This window comes from Misgurnus anguillicaudatus, chromosome 16, assembly GCF_027580225.2.
Source record: "Misgurnus anguillicaudatus chromosome 16, ASM2758022v2, whole genome shotgun sequence".
NCBI classification, from domain to species: domain Eukaryota; kingdom Metazoa; phylum Chordata; class Actinopteri; order Cypriniformes; family Cobitidae; genus Misgurnus; species Misgurnus anguillicaudatus.
The window spans coordinates 29,896,037-29,904,073 of NC_073352.2; the positions used below are offsets into that span (position 1 = coordinate 29,896,037).

Here is an 8,037-nt window from a genome sequence, read left to right on the forward strand (position 1 = left end):
CAGCCGCTGAATTGGGATGCCCCCTATGTGTGCAGGCGTGTAGTGTTTCTTTACAAAGTAACATCGCCATCTACTGGCCTGGTGAGTTTTTGCAGATCCATGTAAACACAGAACATTTTGAAAGCATTGTCGTGTGTAAAGTCGTGTTACGTTTTTCAAAAACGCAAAAGGAAAAAAAGTTCTGTGTTTACATGGATCTGCAAAAACTCATGTTTTTACTATATCATTCTTGTGTAAACATAGCCTCAGAAACTGTTGTCAAACAACGACAAACAGAATAACAGGTGCTCTTTTATATGTCCGTGAAATTAATTAGGCATAATTTACAAGGAAAAGAGCCATACACGCGTTTTTGTGGTACATTCTTTCTATTAATCCCACATATTATGCACCTTTGAAATATAATTGTTAGATCAAATTTAGGATGGTTTTAGCATTTAATAAAAGATGCCCATTGTCATTTTCCCCCATGACCTTTCTAGAGGAACAATATGCATGAATTTCTGCTGACTGTGACAGAGGGTTTGTATTATAAATGACATGATCAGTAGCAGCTGTATACAGTAAATGCATGTCCTTGCTCAGACAGGAAGAGGAAGTCCTTACAGTAGGCAGGGATTGGCCTAGGTCTCAGGGCCAAGCTACTATAATGGTTTCAAATAGGAAACAGCAAGTTCAGAACTGGGTCCAAGTGCGACATCAAGAGCGTGTCAAGAATCACAACATCATTTAAAACTCATCCGAAACTTTACTGCAATTTACACCCAACTGAGATTCAAACGCAGCCTGTGACTCTCCTTATCCGCCCCTTCCCACCACCAATTTTACTTTCTTATAAGCAGACACAGGAATTAAAACCTCCACAAGAATGTTATCAGTCGATGTCTCATTCTCAGCGGGGAGGAAATGCTTCTGAATGTGCTCCGGAAAACAAAGACAAAAAAGGCTCAGTGCTCTCGGCCAATAGTGTGAGTCGTTCCGCACACCTCGCTACAGAACGTTCAGCTACCTGCTGTGTCATTGAAAAAGATCCGGAACAGTGATGTCACCGTTAATTGGATGGGCGGTGCGCGATCTGTGACGCCAGCTGGTCTGTTAATTATCCGAGTGTTTAAAAACACCTAAACACAAACCCGAACACACAAACACCCTGCGGCGAGTGAAACCACAACACTGAGTGTGTATTAGAATATTTATGAATTTGAAAGACCCCCAACTTCAGTATAATTGGTTTCCCACATGACTGGCCTGACACAATCTTCGAATGTTATGGTTCTTTATAAAATTAAATTTACATAACTCAAGGAGATCTCTTTTATCTCTGGATACCACGATCTGCAACCATGTCACTTTTTAACATCAAATGAATATCAAACAATACAATCAAACAAAGAGCTAACGCTATTCTGATCTATTGTATCTACATTTCATAATTATAAAAATATTTAGTAAAAAACAGATGGTTTTATTGCTCCAAAGGAATCTTCAGTAAATCATCTCGAACATTGTATTTGTGACTCGTGTGCTATGTAGCTCGGGTAAAAAAAATCTATGTTGCATTTTCCTCAGACGCTTGAGACAGTAAAATCAAAGATAGACCAAGTTGGGGAGCGATATTTAACAACTCAATCTGCAACAAAAATCAATGTCTACCTGCTCCAGCGGTCTGCATGTGTAGTTGAACGTGGACGCGAACAACGACGCAGAAGTATAAATGAAAACTGACACTGACCTGCACCATAGCTCCTAAACAGAAATATAAGGGGCTAATCACACTAAAAGCGCTTTAAACGCTCGGAAACGCAAGGATGCTTTTTATATTGCTAGGCAACCACCGAGTCAGCTGTCTTGTCAATCAAATATTGAAGCGTGAGCGCTCTTTTGCTGTTAACTGTCATATTAGCAGAAACTTTAAAAAGCTTGCTCTGACCTTGTTTGAGGATGAGAGGTCCACAAACACGCAGGAGAGAGTGAGCGAGTGGAGTCCGGTTCTTTAAAGCAACTGTAAACTTCCCTCACCACAACGTAAGGCCCGCCTCTCCCCTCATTCGATTGGACAATTGAAAGACGCGAATGACGTCGGGCGCTTTTCCGCTTTCAGCGCTCCTTCAAAAGCGCGTACTGCGGCCGGCGGCAAAAGCCGTTCGGCGCGCATAAACAGCGCGCAAACGCTCCCTTCCCAAAGAATATCATTCAAAAAAGCAACATAAACGCTTTTGGTGTGATCAGCCCCTAACTCAGCTTTTACACAAAGGTAGAGTTTTGCTTTGTGCTTGGGGGGCACCTACTGGCAAATAAGGGTACTGCAATACTTTGAGATTAGCAAGAGTGCGGCTTGATGGTTTATAAAAATGGTTTAAATTAATTAAAACAATTTTATCGTTAAGTTACTTAGTCCACTAACTCTTTCCCCGCCATTGATGAGTTATCTTTGACGAGTTCTCTCGTCAATTAAGAGAAAATATTTGCATGAAAAACGTGTTCCTGGTGAGTTTTTATGGTTATCTGTAATACCGCGATTATCCACTAGATGTAACACTTACACAATTTATTTTAAAAAACTCAAGCATAAAATTATTTAATAATTTTACACTCCATGTATGTTTTTTAATTGTTCTGAATCTGATCTCTAACAAAAATTCCTTTACAAAAATGCAATTATTTTAGCTTTTTGCTAAAAAAAATATTTAGGAAGAAAAACACCCATATTTAAGAGTTTATAAGCAGAGAAAAAAAATAAAGATAGGATGAAAGCAGTGTTGGGTGTAACTAGTTACTAAGTAATTATTTACTGTAATTAAATTACTTTTCCTTTGAAAAAGTAAAGTAAGGGATTACTCTTATTTTTCTTGTAATCTAATTACAGTTACTTCTGATGTAACTAAATACTGTGTATGGACTCAATTATTATACTATAATACAATAGTGGATTTAACATGGTTTAAGTTTACAATTCTCACTATTAACTGGTTGATTATTAGCATAAATATTAATGAGATGCTGGCTGTTATTAATACTTAATAGCACATATTAATGCCTGATTCTGCAAAACCTTATTCTACGTCCTTACCAATACTTAAAATTAATAACTTGTTTAGTATTAATAAGCAGTAATTGGAGTATTTTTTGTTTTAAAGCAGAGGGTATGTTTTTTCATTTGATATATTTGTATGTTTATATATTCTTAAAAGAAAATTTTCCTGGAAGGCTTTTGTGAAACTTTTGTGAAAATCACAAAAAATGGTGTCAGGCAACTTTAAAAAAAAATAATAGTAAGATTAAACAAGTAAAATATGAATTCTCATATTTCTATTTCATTAAAACCTGCTGATCAAACGCTTTGTTTAACCAGCATAACAAACAGAGATGACAAAATCTCAACAACTAACAAGTGAAATAAGATGATGGAAGCTCTTTCTGATATTGTTATAAACAATAATTCAAATGATATCACAGGGATAAAATAATTAACTTGTCTATTCTGTGTTTTTTTAGAACTATCACACAACAATAAGATTTAAAAGACTCAACAATTTAGCAAAAACATTTATACAACTAATATTTCTTTCAACTTTAAAGAAGTCTCTCTCTTTCAACACGCGTGCACACATACTAATCCTAGATCAACAATCCTCTGTTTTTCTATTGCTAATGTTTTACATCCCGTCACATCTCAGTGATACGGTTTATTTAGACTCCTGTGTGAAGCTTCTGTCAGGCGTCTCTCACTACTGGACATTAAGATCTCCTCTCAGGAATGTATGGATACATATCAATCAGTGCTGAGAGAAGGGCAGAGGCGTGAGGAGATAACATGAAGCTTCACAGCACTGTAAATACACACATTCACTATGAAAACAAACCCTCCTAACTCGACCTTACACCTTTCTCCCTCTCTGAGTGCTCAACATAAACACATCAGGTTAAATGTTAAAGGCAACTCAACTATGTGACTGATGTTTGTCTGCAAAACTCATCAGCTGCTTTGCTAAGGAGTGTGCTGTAGTTTCTGGGTATTTTTTATGCATAAGAGTCTTCTTTACCAGTATGTCTATATGATATTTTAATAAATCCCTTTCGTCAAAAACAACTTAGCACTGAGAAAAGTAATAGTCACATGATTTGAGTATCATTTATGGATGACGTATAAGTGGGGCAGAGCATGTTGGATAATGCTTCAGGTTTTTTAGGTTTATAGTAATAATGGTAATGCTTCATTTGTAAATCAAAGATACTGGATTTAGCAAGATTGAGCAGTCTTATTACTACCAATACGAGACAATGCATAAATGTGTCTATTTATTAGGGGTGTAACGATTCATCGTGCAAATGCGCGTTTTCTCAATGAATGAATTTGAATGAATTACGGTGAAATCCAGGCACATCCGAACGCCAGGGGGCGCTCCCGTGCAGAAACTCCCTTTGTGCCACACAAGAAGTAGCATTACAAACGCTATTCCAGGAAATGTCTACACATGAATATTTCTACGCTGTTCTTCAAATTGTTTCAGGTATTTTCATGATAATAAAGAATATTTTGAATGATTTTGTTTAACGAGTGTTGCTTTTTTAAAAGCACATTATAAACGACTCCGACTAATAAGGATTTTAGATTGATAAGGACTTCCTACTGACCAAATGCCATAATACAGGCACAAGCTGTGCATAAAACAAAGAATCGCAGCCTTGCGATTCAGAATCGATATCAGACAGGCATTTTTAATGAGGACCGCGATTGAATCGTGATTGAATCGTTACATCCCTACTATTTATGCTTAAGTGGGTGATTCTCACGAAACCATTGAAACACCACGACACTAATGATTTTAGCTTTAAAATGTGTAATATAGTAACATTAAAAAGCATCAGAATTAACACAATACTGTGTTCTACCTTGCACAATGTGTGATTTCAACATAAGAATTTATTATTGTAAATTTTATCTCATTTTCTGCTGATACTCATTACCGCAATGTGTCCGGCTGTGTTTGAACATGCGCTATGTTGTAATTTAATCAAATTAACACAAAAATATTAAGAACAAAAATAAATGGATGTTTTGCTAGACTACTTTAGATGACAGAAAAAATATTTACTGAATATTCATGTATAATAATAATGAAGAAAAATTAGGAAAATGATGTGTCCATGCCTCATGTTCTCATCCTCCGCAACACTTTTTGAGAACAGTTTAAGCACACATACAGAATTTTAATAAAGTTTGATTTTGAGTGACCAAGCACATGGACCAGTTACTTCAAGATGGCTACCAGATAAGATCATTTTTTTTACAATTAATTTGAAATATTGTCTTGTCAGAATGCTTACACGACATTTTGATTATCATTACCGCAACAGATGCTTATTAAATGTTAATTTAATTAATAGAAGCATAATACTTTGATTTTAAATGCATGTGCAGAATCTCCAAATTATGTTCTTTCAGGTTTGTCATGTCATTTTGAAAATATGTCAGTGTTGATGTTTTCTGACTGTTGCGGTAATGAGATTTTTTAGGACTTATTTTTTAAATTATGTTACAAAAAGTGTTAAATGATAAGTAAAAGTTTTTAAATTAATGTTCCCATTTACTCCAGACTTTGTTTTTCAATGTCTGGTGGGAAAAAAAGTAAATTTTTACATTTTCATGCTTGACATTTTTAAAACCAAGTTTTCGTGAGAATCACCCAAGTAACAAAGTTATGGTACAGTTGATGTCAGGTTTAATTGGTGGTCATAAATATGTTGTTTAATTGTGATTTCAGCATGCGACTTTAGAGATATGTCTTTCCCTATTCAAGTAGATGGGACCGAAGTGTGCTGTTTTTTAAAGTTAAAAAATTCCTTTCATATACCTGTTTAAAGTTGCAATAACACGGAAGTAGCGATTGTCTTATTTTTCCTGTCATTCTGAAATGACAAAGAAAGATAGGGCGGGACTTGAATTTGTCCATTGAGAATTGATTGGATTGTTGGAAGTTAGATCATGTTCGGTGGTGGTACTTTTTTCAAGGGGGCTCGATGCAAAATTTGTCACAGCATGTATGTAGCCCATCATGTGTCTGGTTCGTGATTTCAAAATATGTGTTCTGGGAGTCAAGTGATCCTATGTGCCTCACGCGTCTAAAGGGTTTATGATAAAAGAGACGCTCGCATTTGCCAGATACTCGCATAATATCATGCGTAATAATCAGAGTTTACTGTTAAGGGAGTGTCTTGTGTGGATTTTGTGAACGCGATCGTCTCTTTTATCATAAACGGTACATTTTTGGTATAATACAATGTGTTTGCGTGTTATATGGTTACAAAAACACATTATTTTCCACATATACCGTACATTGTTTGCTGCACCAAATATATTGCTTTCCTCAAATGCTCTGATTTTGTACAAAGCTCATCGATTTGAAAAGCTCTGTGTCCCTGATTGGCCAGCTAATCTGTACGCTCTGATGCAGAATTCATTTAAAAAATATAACAATTGAACAAATGCCTCGTCCAAAATAACAAATGTTTTGGTTTCCTAGGTTCTCTATGTGTTGTTTTTTTGCTTGTTAAATAAATAAACCACGTTGAAAGAACTTTGTTGTTATTTATTCTTAGCGGAGTTTACCGGAAGTTACATGCGAACCACGACAGCCGCTTGTTTATGTTGTTACTGCTGAAACCGTCTATAGTACAGATTTTACCCAGGCAGTAACGTTAGCTCAGTGTAGTTTTTGATACACTTTAGCTATGATTTGAGCTAAGGTAATCTACTTGTTATTTTTTGCTTGTTATCAGAAATAAACCACACTAAAATGACTTATTTGTTACTGATTCTTTGCGGAGTTTACAGGAAGTTATGTGTGTTCCACGAAAGCCGCTTGTTTATGTTGTTACTGCTGAAACGTCTATATACAAAAATGATCTTTTACCTGAAGGTTCGGCAACATATTGTCGTGTCATGTTTTATTCTTCTGGGTTTCCATCAGGTTTCCATCCAATCGTGAAGCGAATCTTTACAAAATTTACACAAAAAAAGAAAAACAAGCAAATGCTAATTATCTGCGTTTCCAACACAAATTGGTATCCTAGTAACCAACAGTAAACAAAACAAGGAAAATGGTGGCAGGACTGCATGTAGTCACGATGGGACAATATATTAATTTATTAGCAGTGCAGCTTGTAATTGCCAAACTGAATGCTGTGCACTTACTGAAGAAGGAATGCCGTTTTTTGATGAAGACGACGTCGAGGAGCCCCATATAATAAGGTAGAGATAACGTCAGCGAATACAGCTAGACGCTCAGTCACGCGGGTTTAATGTTAGCTACGTCAGATTTAAGTCGACAAAATGCGTTCCATCTACCATTATTCGCATTTACTCTTTCGCATAAATCAAAAAGCACCTCAAGCGAGCGTAAAAACATTTTTGCATTTTTGATTTTTAAAGAAAATGTGGCTTTTCCATTACTCAATTTTGATGCGATCCTTCATGGTAATGGAAACATGGCTACCGAGGTAAATATGACTGTCGCTGGTTGCTGCAAAAACATTTTTCAAGAGGTAACTTATGAGAGAACATCGCGTGCACGGTCCTTACTTTTTTATATAAAGAAGCAATCACGACTGTGTATCAAGTTTAAAACAGAATGTCGTGTGCTATTAATTTTGATTAAAAAAGTTTAATCGTAGTTAAACGTGCTCAGGCATATAAAGTGAATGACTGCGTAAAATGAGGCAGCATGACGGGCTCGAATAACATTGTGGTACAATATTACGCAATGGAACATACGCTTATAATTTAATATTAAACATGTTTTTAATTAACATTACGCAATACGCACGTGCGCCTGCTGTTGTGTTTAAGCGCGCGATCAGTTACCCAAAAGACGTTTTGTCAAAACAAAATTCATCTTTGTATGAAATACATACTTTACTTACTAGCAGAGAAGAATACTCTTGTGTTGAACTTGACAGTGGCCGTTTCTTATTTCGAGGGCTGCAGCCTCCGGAGGTCGAATATTGAGGCTGCATACGTCATCAATCCTGGTTTAT

General features: G+C 36.0%; 1 long non-coding RNA gene across 1 annotated transcript in view; it reads right to left on the bottom strand.

Annotated features, from left to right (window-relative positions):
- LOC141350076 (uncharacterized) overlaps nt 1–7,423 on the bottom strand; it is a 46,788-nt gene extending 39,365 nt beyond the window's left edge. Inside the window, exons 1-2 of the long non-coding RNA XR_012358024.1 lie at nt 7,196–7,423; nt 6,915–6,996 (exon numbers count right to left, since the gene is read on the bottom strand). This is a non-coding gene — a long non-coding RNA (uncharacterized lncRNA). The remainder of the gene's footprint in view (nt 1–6,914; nt 6,997–7,195) is intronic.
- Between the last annotated feature and the right edge of the window lie 614 nt (nt 7,424–8,037).